Genomic DNA, 17061 nt, shown 5'->3' with positions numbered 1-17061 from the left:
CGCCCTGCTGGCCCTGGAGACAGTACCTGAGAGACTTACTGAGTTTTGATTGGGAAGAGTGATAAGCATTTTAAATGTCCTTCAAACTGCTGAAGCATGCAAGACCAGAAAAACTGGTCTGGCCAGTTAGAAACCAACAAGAGGTTTTTTGTTTGTTTGTTGGCTGTTGTTGGTTGATTGATTTTATCTTGTGTTTTAAGTGACTTTTTATTTTTCAATTCTTACTATTTTTATATCTCTCAATCCCTTATGTTTCTCTTCCATTCATCCTAGTATTATTCCTTCCACTCCAAATGTATCTCTCCTGCACTCCATCTTCTGTGCTTTTGCCCTTTTTTTTTTTTTGAGCTTACAAGTTATTACAAATTTGTATGATCTTTTTCTACCTTTTCCGACATTTTTTATTTTAATAGTAGTTTTGGTATTCTTTTTCTTTCTGTATAATCTTCTTTGCTTGACTGGTTATAGTGTCATTTGATAGGTTCCCCCTGTAATCTCAGTCACAGTGTGTTGATAATTTACTAGCCTTCATTTGTGTTCCATTAGTACACCTCTCAAGGTTCTATACACCTTATTCTTGTTATCTAGGTCTCATAGATTCTGCCACATGATTGTTGCTTTAATATTACTGTAAATAAGACCTAGTTCATACAATTGTAAATACTACTCAACACCCTTACCTGATCTCAGCCCACTTCACAATTTCCTGAACTATATTATTTTGGGGGTTGTCTCTATTCTTTTACACAATACTCCTATTTACTAATCTTTATTCCAACCCTACATCAGAATCTGACCTCGCACAGCTTCACAGCTTTCTAGATCCAACTAAAAATCCTTTCATCCCCAATACGAGTCTCACCTTCTTTCCACCCTTTCTAAAATGTGGCTAGTGGGGTGGAGGATCATGGCTAACACTATAATTAACCAAAGGATATCCCATCTCTTCTCTACTGGCTGCTAATGTAAATACCATAGAATATCATCTAGCTGTCTTAAACCATTTTGCCTTACTCCTCCAACTGATCACAAAAAAGAGTAGGGGAAAGGTGTGAACACCAGGATATCCAAAGGAGACTGAAACACTGAATCTCACAGGCATTCTACCACAGAAGTTCACACCATAATCACAGGGAACCAGAACAGATCAATTTAAGAAACAGAGGCTAACAAGAAGAATCCCATGAACAATGAGAAAACAAAGAAACAATCCCCAAATTCAGGGAAAGGAGGAAGCCTCAGGAAAAATGCTAAATGAAATAGAGGCAACTCAACTATCAGATATGGAGTTCAAAACAATGATTATCAGGAAGCTCAATGAACTGACAATGAGCTACAAGAAACTAGAGGGAAGCTACAATGATCTCACTGCAAACTATATAAACATGAAAAAGGAATAAAAACTCTCAGCAAGGGCCAAGGGGAAATGAAGAATGCCATTTCTGAACTGAGGAACACAGTAGAAGGAACAAAAAGCAGGATTGATGAAGCAGATGATCGGATTAGCGAACTAGAGGACAAAGTAGAAAAGAACACCCAGAAAGAGCAAGAAAAGGAAAAGAGGCTCAGAAAGAATGAAGAGGGATGAAGAGAAATGCAAGACAATATGAAATGTAATAATATCCATATAATAGGGATACCAGAAGGAGAAGATACCAGAAGGGATAGAAAACCTATTTGAAAAAGTAATGATGGCACACTTCCCTAATTTGATGAGGGAAAAAGTCACACAAATCCAGGAAATACAGAGAGTCCCAATCAAGAGGAACCCAAAGAGGCCCACCTAAAGACACATCATAATTAAAATGCAAAGTTTCAAGACAAAGAGAGAATATTAAAGGCAGCAAGGGAAAAACAGGAAGTAACATACAAGGGAGCCCCAATAAGGCTAACAGCTGACTTCTCAATGGAAACACTCCAGGCCAGAAGAGAATGGCAGGAAATATTCCAAGTAATGAGAACCAGAGGTCTGCAACCAAGGCTACTTTACCCAGCAAGTCTCTCAGTCAAGATACAAGGACAAATAAGAAGCTTCCTAGAGAACAAAAGGCTAAATGAATACACCTCCACCAAACCAGCTCTGCAAGAGATTCTAAGGGACTGCTTTTAGGAAAGGAAGGAAAAGAGAGAGAGAGAGAGAGGAACACATGTACATAAATGGCAATGAATAAGTACCTATCAATAATGACCTGAAACGTAAATGGATTAAATGCTCCAATCAAAAGTCATAGAATAGCTGAATGGATAAGAAAAAATGACCAACACATATGCTGCCTACAAGAGAACTACCTCAGGATAAAAGATCTGCACAGGTTGAAAGTGAAGGGCTGGAAACAAATCTTCCAAGCAAATGTACAGGAAAAAAAAAAAGCCAGGGTAGCAATACTCATATCAGACAAAATAGACTTCCAAAAAAGGTCCATAAAGAGAGACCCAGAAGGTGACTTCATAATACTCAAGGGAAGAATACACCAAGAAGACATAAATATTGTAAATATATATGCACTCAACATAAGAACACCCAAATACATAAATAAAATCTTAGAGGACTTCAAGAAAGATATTGACAGCAATACAATTATAGTGGGGGATTTTAACACCCCACTGTCAAAAATGGACAGATCTTCCAAACAAAATATCAACAAAAATATTGTGGCATTGAACAATACCCTAGATGAAATGGACTTTACTGATATATACAGAGCCCTCCACCCCAAAGAAGTTAAAAACACATTCTTTTCAAATGTACATGGAATATTTTCAAAGATGGACCAAATGGTAAGACACAAAACAAGCCTCAACAATTTCAAGAAAATTGAAATCATACCAAGCATTTTCTCAGATCACAAGGGACTGATGCTAGAAACCAACCCCAAGGAAAAAAACCCAAAACACTCAAAATCATGGAGATTAAATAGCATGCTATTAAACAATGAATGGGTCAAGAATGAAATTAGGGAAGAAATCAAAACGTTTCTGGAAACAAATGAAAGTGAACTCACAACAACCCAAAACTTATGGGACACAGCCAAGGCAGTCCTCAGAGGGGAAATTCATATACATACAGGCCCACTTAAATATGTTAGAAACATTTGAAACAAACAACCTAACCCTATGTCTACAAGAACTTCAGGAACAACAACAAAGACAGCCCAGAGCAAGCAGAAGGAAGGAAATAACCAAGATCAGAGCAGAATTGAATGACATAGAGACTAAAAGCACAATTCTAAGGATCAATGAATCCAAGAGCTGATTTGGAAGAGGTATATTCTTTGAGGTTCCTTTTGTCCAGGAAGCTCCCTATGTGGCCTTCCATCTTAACTGAGAGCCTTCCTGGGTAAAATCACCTTGTTTGCAATCCTCTGGTTTTCATTACTTGGAATATTTGTTGCCTTTCTCTTCTAGCGTGGAGTGTTTCCACTGAGAAGTCAGCACTAGTTTTATCAGGACTCCCTTGTATGTTACTTCCTGCTTCTCCATGCTGCCTTTAACATTCTCTTTTTGTTTTGGAATTTTGCCATTTTAATTATGATGTGTCTTTAGGTGGGCCTCTTTGGGTTCCTGTTGATGGGGACTCTGTGTGTTTTCTGGATTTTTGTGACTTTTTCTCTCATCACATTAGGGAAGTTATGCATCATTACTTTTTCAAATAGGTTTTCTATCCCTTGGTCTTCTTCTTCTCCTTCTGGAATTCCTATTATATGGATATCATTATGTTTCATGTTGTCCTTCATTTTTCTTAACCCCTTTTCATTCTTTTTTAGAATCTTTTCCTTTTCTTGCTCTTTCTGGGTGTTTTTTCTACCTTGTCCTCCACTTTGCTGATCTGATCCTCTGCTTCATCTAGCCTGCTTTTGATTCCTTCTACTGTGTTCAGTTCAGTAATTCATTTCATCTTGGCCCTTGATGAGAGCTTCTATTTCCTTTTTTATGTTGATACAGTTTCCAGTGAGTTTATTGCAGCTTCCTGGTAGTTTTTGGTAATTCTCTGCAAGCTCGTTGAGCTTCCTGATAACTATTGCTTTGAACTCCATATCTGATAGTTGACTTGCCTCTATTTCACTTAGCACTCTTTCTGGGATTTCTTCCTTTCCTTTCATTTATAGATTGTTTCTTTATCTTCCTATTGTTTGTGAGACTCTTCTTGTTAGCCTCTGCATTTTAAATTGATCTGTTCTGACTCCTTGGATTTATGGTGTGACCTTCTATGATAGAAGACCTGTGAGATTCAGTAGTGCAGTCTCCTTGATTTCCTGAATTTGCTGGTCTTGGACTGTCATTTATCCTGGCTCTCTGTATGTCTTTGGGTTTTTATTGTTGTTGGGTCTTTCTTTGTTGGTTCCATCCCTCCAGCTGGTTCACTGAGGGTCACTCCATCCACCACATATTGTATTCTGTTGTACAGGTGTGGACAGGTTGTGTTGAATCTGATTCTTCTGTGTGTACAAGGTTTTGAGGCTTCTCTCTCATCTTGTTCAGTTGTTTGTTCTAGGTAATTTCTTCACCATTTAGTTGTATTTCCAGAATGGTCCTAGATTGAGGTTAGTGTGGCTTCTACTCCCTCCTTCACCTTCTTCCCATTGTTATCTGTTGATGGTTCCTTCATTGGTGGGTCTCCTCTTTGAGCAAGTATACTGGTGTTCATAGCTCCAACCTGGATATCAGCACTAGAAGGGCCCAATTTGTTTGTGAGTAGTGCAGGAATTGATTGAAACCACACTTCTATATTTTAGATAGAAATGCAGGATGGAAGGAGAAAGAAATTAAGGTGAGAAAAGCTTCCACAAACATGTAATAAAATTTAAAAAAAATCATTGAAGAATCCAATTGATAAATATTACAAACATTCATTCAAAAGTCAAATAATTTACTTTATTCACTAGAATTCTTTTTAAAATATGGGAGCATTCTCCAATGAATTTTCTGAATAGTTTATCCTATGCTGGTATAATTGAAAAAGTGACTTTAATAGTTAATGAAGTCTCACAAGAACAGAGTTGCTTCTTTGTGTTTTTTATCATATTTGTTGTTATCCATTAGAGCATTCCCAATCTTTTCCTTTCTGCCTTCCTCTGCCCATCACACGTCCCACTCTCACAGTCAATTCCCATACATTGGACTGCATTTGTATCTTATAAATCTTAAGCTAAATGACAGCTATCATTTCTCTTAAAGCTTATCCAAAAATTAAAATTTAATTGCCTTGGGCCCTTTTATTGTGAGTACAAAATGCACATTTTTTTTCTCCACATCCAGTCCACATAAAGATGGAAGAGGTCAATGGAAAAACAAGCAAAAATAATGTATTCCTATATATGTGTATGTATATATGTATATATTTGAATAAACTTACTTGTATCTGTATTTATGTAAGTTGCACTTGAACAGAATTTAACATTATAGAAATTTAAATTTCTAGATGATTATGGACATAAGTGGTCACATTCCTGTGTGCTATCTTTTCAGATTTTTTAGAAGTCTGTGTTCATTGGTAAACAAACAGAATGACTAATAGGAAACATTTGGCTTCTCTCTGCCAAAATCACTTTTTAAGAGGAATAAACAGTTGAACTTAGTCAATTCAGTACTGTAGCAGCTACAACATGCCTTTATGAAAAACTGTAAATTCAAGCTAATTAGTCCAAAATGTATTACAAATTATTTTTGTAAACTCCACATCAACCCTTAAGGGTTATTGAAACAGCTGAACTTGATGCCATGTGCCCCATCTGCTACAACAGATGCTTTATTGCATTATGAATATTAAATGAATTTTGAAGGCAATTTCCATAATTGTAAGAAACATTTATAAAATGAGGAAAATATCATAGCTTTTCTGGTTATTGGGAATACATTATTTATGTATTTCATCATGAAATATATTAAAAATATAAGTATAACACAAATCTGAGTTTAATTGTCGAACACAAAGATAAAGTACTCCTCATAACTATAATTTTTTATATATCTGTTTCCCTAGAGATTAGTTAACCACTTTACCATTACACTTTATTATTCTGGTAATATTTTGATTGAATTTACTAGCTTCTTTCTAAGGGAACCTTTTCAAATTAATTTACCTTGTGTCAATTTTGGACTCATGTTTTTCTTTTGACTTTGATAAAAATCATTGGAGAAAATTAGATTTGGCATATAATAACTTAAAATCTATTTGCAATGAAAAACTTCTCAGTCTGTTATAATCAGGGGGTTCCAGACAATAATTTTAAATGGAGAGATTGAAGACGCTGGGTGAATAATAGCTCCTGAGAGAATGGTATAAATGGTTTAAGATGAATGCATTGAAGAAATACACATGTGGAATAATTTACATGTGACAAAGGTTAAGAAGCAAGGGAGGATACTTCATATATGAAGAAGGAACTACAAGCAATAATGTTAAATGCAGGCTTGGGTGTGGTAGTGGTGACTTCACAAGCTGTTTTCTACCACCTAGAACAGTAGATATAATGTGGTGGATGAACAGTCAGAAATATTATGCACAATTTAGAAGCAATAGAATTGACATATGATAGCAACAGAAATAAATCATTAAAATACAAGGCTTGTCCAGAAAAAGTCCAGCCATTGTTAATATAACAGGTATGGTTTGTGTGACATCCACGTGTTTGAACTGGCAGTCAAAGAAAGTGGCCTGGAATGTGCATGGATGAATAATGATGATTTAACTGTACTAGTCAGTTTGGTGGTAGACGTCATTGACTGCACATGTATACTGTGTGGCCATGACATTCAAAATGACTGAGCTAGTAGACCAGCAAAATCTGCATCAAATTTCACATTGAGCTTGAATATTTCTCCACAGAAGCCATTTGGATGATTTCTAAGGCCACAGCTATCGGCAACTGGTGACTGGCAGCTTCATCATAACAATGCACCTATTCATGCATCATGTTTCCTGCAGAGGTTTTTGACAAAACATCAAATCACCCAGGTGACTCAGCCCATCTACAACCTAGGTTTGAAGCCCTGTGACTTCTGTTTTTTCTCAAAACTAAAATCACCTTTGAAAGGGAAGAGATTTCAGAATGTGGATGAGATCCAGGAGTAGGTGATGGCGATTGGGAGAATCATGTGATCCCAAGGTGCCCACTTTGAAAGGAACTGAGGCATCGTTATCCTATGTACATTGTTTCTTACATCTTGCATCTTCTTCAATAAATGTCTCTATATTTCATATTACCTGCCTGGATACCTTCTGAGCAGACCTCATATACCATTTAGTGATAAAAGGAGAAAGCAGAATGCCAGTTTTAATTGATTTATTTTAATTCTTAATGAAGTCATGTATTGCTGCTACTATGCATTCTTGGTATCTTTGGATGACAGATAATTTTAAATTTATATTGCTTTTATGGAAGACAGTTAAGATACTTAGCAATAGTTTTATCCTTTTGTGTCTTGCTTTTACAATCTGTTAGGCAGAACCAAAGGCATACCTACAGAATTGTTCAGTAATTTAAACTTCACATCTGGGACCAATGGAAGTAGACACTCTGCCTCTTGGAGACTTAGATCTGTTTCATTGTTACAATGTTTAGCATGGCTTCTTTTAGGAATCCCTGCATTTGATACTATTTCTCATTTCAAAGGACACTTTGCCTAAATGAATCTCAATAAAAACATTATATCTCTTATTTAAAAATGTATCTTCAAATATAGAAGACAGGACTGAAGAAAACATGGTAAACTATAAACATGAATTGGCTCTAAATGAATAAACAGAACAAATCAAGAACAGCTTCTATATGAGGTGTGTGGACATGTCATCATTACTAGAAACTTCTTAAGAATACAAATGTTTTCCTTAAAGATCACCAGGCCACATTAAAAGATATTGAGAAATTCTGGTATTCTCAACTAAATGTATTTTGGCTGAGTGTTTACAATATGTAAATAATTCTCTTTGAGCACTTAGGTTGAGTGAACAAACATAACATTTACTGAAAATAGTTCTGTGTGACTCAGTTCTTCTTTGGAAAAGAAATTCAATGGACTTCTTGGTTGTTTTCAAGATGAATGCTTCAGCATTGAGATTTTCTTTCCAGTTTAGATTTTGGTAAATGTAAGGTTATTCACATTTGTTTGTTTGTTTGTTTGAGCATTTAACTTTAGCATGGTAAAGGCTGTGCTATTCAGATTAAAGGTATATGTTATCTGTAAACTCAAAAGTCATGCAGCAATTAAAGTCAAAAGAAACCTTTTATGTGTTGGCAATCTATTTCTATAACTGATTTAGCAATTCAATTTTTCTAAGGAACTGCCCAAAGCAAGATAGACTGTACTTATGTGAAAATAATATTAATACTTTTTTCCAAGTGTGAAATATATTTTAAAGTATATTTAAATTTATAACTAAGTTATATATGAATAATTTCTTTATAATTTATATTAAGAACATGAATGTTTAAATTCCTTTTGCTATGTTATTTTCTAGCAAACTGTGAAATGAAAGGTGACTAGACATCCAAGTCAGGCTTAACCTGCTCAACATCAAAACATATTCCTAAAATCAGTGTTTGAAAAGTCCTACTAATATGCTGAACCAAACTATTAAGGGAGAGAACCACAGAAAAAAAAATTCTTTTTTTGGAAAGCCTGCCCTTAGGTCAATGCTTTCTCCCTGTGTTGTGTCATCAGCTTCCATCCTCACATATACCTGCCCTAAATTTACAGTGAGGAGAGGAACTTGAGGATCTCGCACCACGATTTATACTCTCAGAGTCTTACATCATAGAAAAAGAGTAGTTAAGATGATTCATTACCTCCATGTAATTTCACTATGCAATACCATTCAGGTTGAATGGAGCTTGATTTAGTACTAAAATAAATCTTTAATTTATTTGCTAATCCATGGCCAAACTGTTCTCTCATATATTGCCAGGACGGTTTTTCTTATATTTTTCTTTTTCAGTAAATAGGTTTTATAAACAATATTTCTTTTTTCAGAACTTCATTTTGATTCTTTTGTCCTTCTAAAAAACATTCCAATTATTTTGATTAAGATTCAATTTCTTTTTCAAAAAATTGTTATTAAATACTTTTGAATTTCACAATTTTCTGCCTTTTTTCCCCACCTGTCTCTGCCCCCCCCCACCACAGCCATCGCCACCTCCCTCTCCTGTTTCCACTTACCTTGTTTTTCTCTATGTGTCCTTCATAGTTATTCCTGTAAACCCTTCACCTTTTTCCCCCATTATCCTCTCCCCTCTGGTCACTGTCAGCCTGTTCTCAATTTCAATGTCTTTGGTTATACTTTGCTTGCTTGTTTGTTTTGTTCTTTAGGTTCTTGTTAAAGGTGAGATCACATGATATTCGTCTTTCACTGCCTGGCTTATTAAACTTTGTATAATGCTCTCCATTTCTATCCATGCTGTCATGAAGGGTAGGAGTGCCTTCTTTATTTTTGCTGAATAAAATTCCACTGGATAAATGTACCACAGTTTTTTGATCCATTAATTTACTGATGGGCAATTAAGTTGCTTCCAGCACTTAGCTATTGTAAATGGTGCTGGTATGAACACTGGGGTGCATAGGTTCTTTTGGATTGGTGTTTCAGGGTTCTTAGGATGTAATACTAGCAGTGGAATTGCTGGGTCAAAAGGTAGATCCATTTTTAGTTTTGTGACACAATTCCATACAGTTATCCATTGTGGCTGCACCAGTCTGCAATCCCACCAACAGTGCACTAGGGTTCCTATTTCTCCAAAACCCTCAAAGACTTGTTGCTTATTGTGTTGTTTATGTTGGCCATTCTCACCAGTTTAAACTGGGAGTAACTGTGGTTTTAACTTGCATCTCTCATAGCTAGTGATGCAGAGCATCTTTTCATATGTTTCTAGACCTACTGTACACCTTCCTTGGAGAAGTGCCTATCCATGTCCTTTGCCCATTTTTTAATTGGGTTTTTTATCTTCCTAGATTGGAGTCATGTGAGTTCTTTATATATTTTGGAGATCAAACCCTTGTCCTAGGTATTATTGGTAAATATGTTTCCCCATGTAGTTGGTTCTCTTTTCATTTTAATTCTGTATTCTTTAGCCTTGCAGAAGCTCTTTAATTTTATGAAGTCCCACCTGCTTATTCTTTCCTGTATGCCCCTTGCTTTAGGGGACATATAGGTGAAGGTGTTGCTGCATGATATGTCTGAGATTTTCCTGCAGATGTTTTCCTGTAGGACTTTTATGGTGTCATGACTTATATTTAAGTCTTTTATCCACCTTGTATTTACTTTTGTGTATGGTGTAAGTTGGTGGTCGAGTTTCATTTTTTTTTTTTTTTTTGCCTGGTAGCTATCCATATCTCCCAACGCCATTTGAGGAAAGGGCTATTTTTACTCCATTTTATGATTCTCCACCTTTTGTTAAATATTAATTGACCACAGAGATTTAGGTTTATTTTTGGCCTGTATATTCTATTCCATCATTCCATGTGTCTATTCTTATGTTGGTACCAAGATGTTTAGATTATAGTGTCCCTTTAATACAGTTTGATGTCAGGTTTTGATCCCTCCTACTTTGTTTTTCTTTCTCAAAATTGCTGCGGCTATTCAGGGTCCTTTATAGTTCCATGTAAATTTTTGAAATGTTTGTTCTATATTTGTGAAATACATCATTGGTACTTTAAGAGGGATTGTGCTGAATCTATGAATTGCCTTGGGTAGTATGGACATTTTGATGATGTAAATTCTTACAATCAATGAACACTGCATATACTTCCATTTGTTTGTGTCTTCCTTGATTTATGTCTTAAGCATTATGTGATTTTCAGGTAGAATACAGGTCTTTTACCTCCTTGATGAAGTTTATTGCTTGGTATTTTATTTTTCCTGTTTCTATATCAAGTGGGATTTTTTTCTGAATTCTGTTTCTGATATTTCATTGTTGGTATACAAAAATGCCTTTGATTTCTGAATATTGACTTTCTATCCCTCTGTTTTGCCAAATTCACTTATTGGGTTGAGTATTTTTTTTAGTGGAGACTATAGCATTTTCTACGTTCACTATCATATCATCTTCAAACAATGATAGTTTTGCTTCCTCCTTTCCAATTTGGATGCCTTTCATTTATTTTTCTTTGATTGTTATGGCTAGCACTTCCAATATTATGTTGAATAGAAGTGGCAAAAGTGGACAACCTTGTCTTGTTCCTGATCTTAGCAGGAAATTTTTAGTTTTTGCCCATTGAGTATGATGTTGAGTGTAGGTTTAGAAATGCTCCCTCTATTCCCACTTTACTGAGTATTTTTATTATAAATAGGTGCTGTGCCTTATCAGATACTGTGGCAGGAAAAGAAAACTCCAAAAGTTTCTTATGCTCTGTACCTGTAACACTTGCAAAATTTCACACAGGACTTTAGAAGTTGACCAGTTGTAACCAAAGCAACAGCCAGTTACTCAAGGTCGTACACTGACTCCCATGATAAGCTCCTGTGCTCTGTAGCTTCTGCAAATTCATCCTGCGTTTTCTCTTTGTCTCCCATATAAGGTAGTTAGACCTAACTTCCGCTCTCAGCTTCTGTAACCTTGCTTCGCCATGTAGGTAGGAAGCCAGGGACTATTTAAACCCTGGGAGAGTGAGGATTGGTGCTCAGAGGATTTGGATGTTAACCACCCCCTCTGGGCCCCCGGGTAATGAAGTTTGTGCTTCGTTATCTCCCCTAGTGTGGGTGGATTTTCCACAACATTTTTATCATAAATAGGTGCTGTACCTTATCAGATACTTTTTCTGCATCTATTAATATACTCATGTGATTTTGGTTTTGCTGTTTGTTTATGTGATGTATTATGTTTTTTGATTTGTGAAATTGTACCATCCTTGCATCCCCAGGATGAATTTCATTTGGTCGTTGTGTATGATCTTTTAAATGTATTTCTGGAATGAGGTTTCCCAATATTTTATTGAGGACTTTAGTGTCTATGTTTACCAGTGATATTGACCTGAATTTGTCTTTCATTATTGTGTCTTTATCTGGCTTTGGGATTAGAATGATGCTGGCTTCATAAAAAGAGTTTTGGAGTCTGCCATCTTCTTCAATTTTTTGGAATAGTTTGTGAAGGAGGGAGTTAGCTCTACCTTAAATGCTTGTAGAATTCTGCTGTGAAACCACCCAGTCCAGGGTTTTTGCATGTTGGGGGTTTTTTGATTTCTGCTTCAATTTTTTCAGCTATTATTGGTTTGTTCAGGCTTTCTGCTTCTTCTTCATTCAGTTTGGGAAGATTATATTTTTCTAGAAATTTGTCTACTTCACCTAGGTTTTCAAATTTATGTCATAAAGTTCTTCATAGTAATTTCTTACAATCTTTTGTATTTCTGTGATATCAGTTGTAATCTCTCTTTCATTTTTTACTGTGTTTAGTGGGGTCCTCTCTTTTTCCTTCTTGATGAGCCTGCTTAAAGGCCTGTCGATTTTTGTAATCTTTTCATAACACCAGCTCCTGGGTTCATAGATCCTTAGAATTTTGCTTTTAGTCTCCATGCCATTTAATTCTGCTCTGATCTTGTTAATTTCTTTCCTTCTACTTGCTCTGGGATGTCTTTGTTGTTGTTCCTTGAGTTCTTGTAGGTGTAGGGTTAGGTTGTTTATTTCAAATGTTTCTATCTTTTTTAGATAGGTCTGTATTGCTAAGAACTTCTCTCTTAGGACTGCCTTTACTGTGTCCCATAAGTTTTGGCTTGTTGTGAGTTCCTTTTCATTTGTTTTCAGAAACTATTTGATTTCTTCCTTAGTCTCATTCTTAACCCATTCATCATTTAATAGTATGCTATTCGATCTCCCTGATTTTGAGTGTTTGGAGATTTTTTCCTTGAGGTTTGTTTCTAGTTTCGGTGCCTTGTGGTCAAAGAAAATTCTTGATATGATTTTAATTTTCTTGAATTTGTTGAGCCTTGTTTTGTGTCCTATCACATGGTCAGTTTTTGAAAATGTTCCATGTGCATTTGAAGAGAATGTGAATTTTGCTTCTTTGGAATGAAAGACTATAAATATCAGTTAAGTCCATTTGACCTATGGCATTATCCAATGCCACAATACCTTTGTTGATCTTTTGTTTGAAAAAATCTATCCATTTTTGACAGTGGGGTATTGACATACCTTACTATAATTGTGCTTCTGTTAATATCTTTCTTGAAGTCCTCCAAGATTTTATTTATGTATTTGGGTGGTCCTATGTTGGGTACATATATCTTTACAATGTTTATGTCTTCCTGATGGATTCTTCCCTTGACAGTTATGAAGTGACCTTTGTGGTCTCTTTTTATGTCCCCTTTTTTGAAGTCTATTTGTCTGATATGAGTGTTGCTACCCTGGCTTTTATTTCCTGTCCATTTTCTTGGAATATTTGTTTCTAGTCCTTCACTTTCAGTCTGTGTAGGCTTTTTGTTCTGAATTGGGCCTCTTGTAGGCAGCCTATGTGTGGGTCATGGTTTCTTATACATTCAGCTATTCTATATATTTTTATTAGTACATTTAATCCATTTACATTTAAGGTTATTTCTGATAGATACTTATTTATTCATATTTTTTCATATCTGTGTTCCTCTCTCACACTTTTTCTTCTTTTTTTTTCTTAAAGCAGAATTTTTAGTATATCTTGCAAAGCTGGTTTGGAGGAGATATATACTTTAAGGCTTCTTTAATTTTTTTTTGTTTTTGTAAACTCCTTATTTGACCTTCCACTTTACTTGAGAGCCTTCTTGGATAGAGTAGCTTTGGTTGCAGATCTTTGTTTTAATTACTTGAATTATTTCTTGCCATTCTCTTCTGGCTTGGAGTGTTTCCATTTCAAGGTCAGCTATTAGTTTTATTGGGACCTCCTTGTATGTTACTTCCTGTTTCTCCATTGTTGCCTTTAAGATTCTCTCTTTGTCCTGGGATTTTGCCATTTTAATTATGATGTGCTGTGCTTTGAAGTGGGCCTCTTTGTATTCCTTTTAATTGGAACTCTCTGTGTTTCCTGGATTTGTGTGACTTTTTCTCTCATCAAATTAGGGAAGTTTTCCATCATTACTCTTTCAAACAGTTTTTCCATTCCTTGCTCTTCTTCTCCTTCTGGTATCCCTGTATAAGGATATTATTATGTTTCATGTTGTCCTTCATTTCCCTTAACCCCTCTTCATTCTTTTTGAGAATATTTTCCTTTTCTTGATCTTTCTGGGTGTTTTTTCCTACCTTGTTCCTCAGCTCACTGATTCGATCCTGTTTCATGCAGGCTGCTTCTAATTCCTTCTTGTGTGTTTTTCATTTCTGAGATTTTATTGTTCATTCCTTCCTGTTTATCATTTATAATTTCTATGTCCTTTTTCATACCGTTGTAGTTCTCAGTTCCTTGTAGTTTTCCATGAGTAGTTGTCTTAGGCATCTTTATAACCATTATTTTGAATTCTACATCTGTTCTTTTGTTTACCACCATTTCATTTTGCTCTTTTAGTAGGGAATCTTCCATGCCTTTTGATTGCATGTTCTTTTTTTTGTCTCCCATTTTAAATGACTCATTTTGTTTGTTTCTGCACTCCCTGATGTTTTGCTTTGCTAGCTGTCTTTTTAGAGTGGACTTCTATGGTAGGAGTTCTATAAGGTTCAGTGGTATGGTCTTTTTGATCTCCTTGTCTGGACTTTCTGTGTTTGACCTTTCTTCTATTTGTGTGAGCTCTCTCATTGTACTTGGGTTTTTACTTTTGGTTTGCTCCTTTGCTGATGTTTTTTCTTCTCTGGAAAATATAATGGTGCTCACAGCTCCCACCTATTCTTATATGTGATCAGTGGCAGGGGATAGGCAAAAGGGATAAAGATAATGGAAGAATATTGTATGGGATTTAAATTATCAACAACTAGAGAAGAGATAGGAGATTCTTTGGATAAATATAGTGTTCACTGTGATATTTCACCCAACTAGTCACTTTTTATAAAAGGTGAAAGAGAGATAAGACTCTTGTTAGAGAGGAAGATTATTGTGAGGTTAATCCAGAAAACAGAGCACTTGTGCAAGATTAGATGATGAGATATAGTGAGAGTTAAGGATAAAAAGTATGCATAGTGTGAGAGAGAATAGACTTAACCACAACAATAATAATGCTCAGGAATAAAGTGAAGTGAGCTAAGATCAGGGAGGGTTGCTATGTAGTATGTACAATTGTATGGAACAACAATTATTTACAATAGTATTGGAATAACAATAATATGACAAGAAGTACATGATTTGGATAACCAGAAAAGAAAGTACATCATCAAGAGTAATATGTTATTGGAACACAAGTGACGTGAAAGAAGAAAAATTAAAATGCAATAAAGAAAGAATAAGGAAAACCAGTCAAACAGTGAAATTAAGTAGAGAAATAAAGAAAACTAAATATAGAGAAGAAAAATTTTTAAAATTCTAATAAAATAAAAGTAGTAGAAATAATGAAAAATAATAATAATCCACACAAAGCATAAAATGCCAGCTCTATGGAATAGCAAAGTGACATTTGTGTTAGTTTCTCAATTTTGGGGTTTAGCCTTCTGCTCTGTCTCTAGACCTTTTGTAACTCCACATCTTATTGTCTCACTTGGGAGGGAAAAAAAAACAAAGAAAGAGGAAAGAAAAGAATAAGCCTCCAGCTGACTTTAAGCCCATTGAGGGAGTTCCACTGGTTTTCCTGAATGGCATAGGAAGGGGGGGGTGGTTGCTGGGGCTGGGCTTCACTTTTCTCCCTTCCTATTGTTTTGAGAGGATGGGGACCAGGTCTCAGCTGCAATATTCACAGCTGCCCAGCCTCCAGCCCAGGTTCTCTATGAGATAACCAGGCTCAAATCAGCCACTCAGTCTCAGCTGGGCAGCTCCAGTCAACCACTCAGTTTCTGGGTGCTTGCAGCTTAAATCACCCTCGGGGCAAGTCAGCCACTGCTGGAGAGTTCCTTACAAAGCAGCTGTTCACCATTCTTTAATAAGCACATGGCTTTTCACACAGCCCAATTTTCCAACCAGTCTGGAGACTATCCTAGTCAGGGCCTGACATGCCCCAACTCCTCCCTTCTTTAAGTATTGCCCAACATCCCAATTTCTCTGGTGCTGGCGTCCACAGTCTCAGTGGATGGTGTACCTCCTCTGTGTGTTTCCCACTTCATCTCTATTTCCCCCATGGACTTCCAGCATCCAGGCCCCTCTTGGTGCCAGGATGCCCTCCCTGCTTTTGTAGGGGAGGGAGCTGGTGATCTAACTCTCCTCCCTATATCCTACAGGGCCCGCAGCATCCTAGGTCCCAGAGCAATCCCCTCACCATCCATTTTTCAATATACTCTACAAATTTTGGCCTCCAAACTACATATAAACTGGGATTCTGTTGGCTATTCACTCTCTTTCTCAAAAGATCAGCTAGGTGTTCCAGCTGGGCACAGGGAGAACTGGGCCCCACTCTCACCTACCTCACCACCATCTTCAGATTCTAAATATTTCAAAAAATTTATATGGAATCACAAAAGTCTCCACATGGCAACAGTGATCCTAGGCTGTGGGTTCAGTCCTCCAACCTGGTGCACACAATCCCCAGCCCAGGCATGTAGCATCTTTGTTCTGGGTACTTATTGGAAACAATAGATGAGTGCTTCTCTCTTGCATTGATGTCTTTCTCCCTTCCTCTTCATCTCCAACAGTGCTACTCTGCAGTGGTTTGAAGCAGGGAAGATTCACCCCAGATTCTGGGATAAGGCACTAATAGAGGCTGCGGGGCACCAATGGAGACCAGGTGGAGAGTGGCATATCTCAGTGGTCTTGAGCACAGAGCTGTTGCACACTGTAGGACCCAGAGCGCTTCCCCTGGACATGTCCCAAACACAGAAGGATAGACAGGTGAGCAGACACCAGGGCTAGCCACCACCTGTAAGGCTCCTCTCTTCTTGCTTTTACCTCTTCCTTCTACACCCCTCTCTCATCTTACTTCCCTCACTTTCATCCTCTTCCCTCTTCTCTCAGCAGACTCCTCCCTCCTTTCCACTGGTGCATTGACACAGGACCAGGAAGGGACAAAGTCCAATCTCCTTAATTTGAGTGATACCTTGGAGAT

This window comes from Phyllostomus hastatus, unplaced genomic scaffold, assembly GCF_019186645.2.
Source record: "Phyllostomus hastatus isolate PE091 unplaced genomic scaffold, TTU_PhHast_1.1 phas_contig_65, whole genome shotgun sequence".
NCBI lineage: Eukaryota > Metazoa > Chordata > Mammalia > Chiroptera > Phyllostomidae > Phyllostomus > Phyllostomus hastatus.
This window is presented reverse-complemented; position numbering follows the sequence as displayed.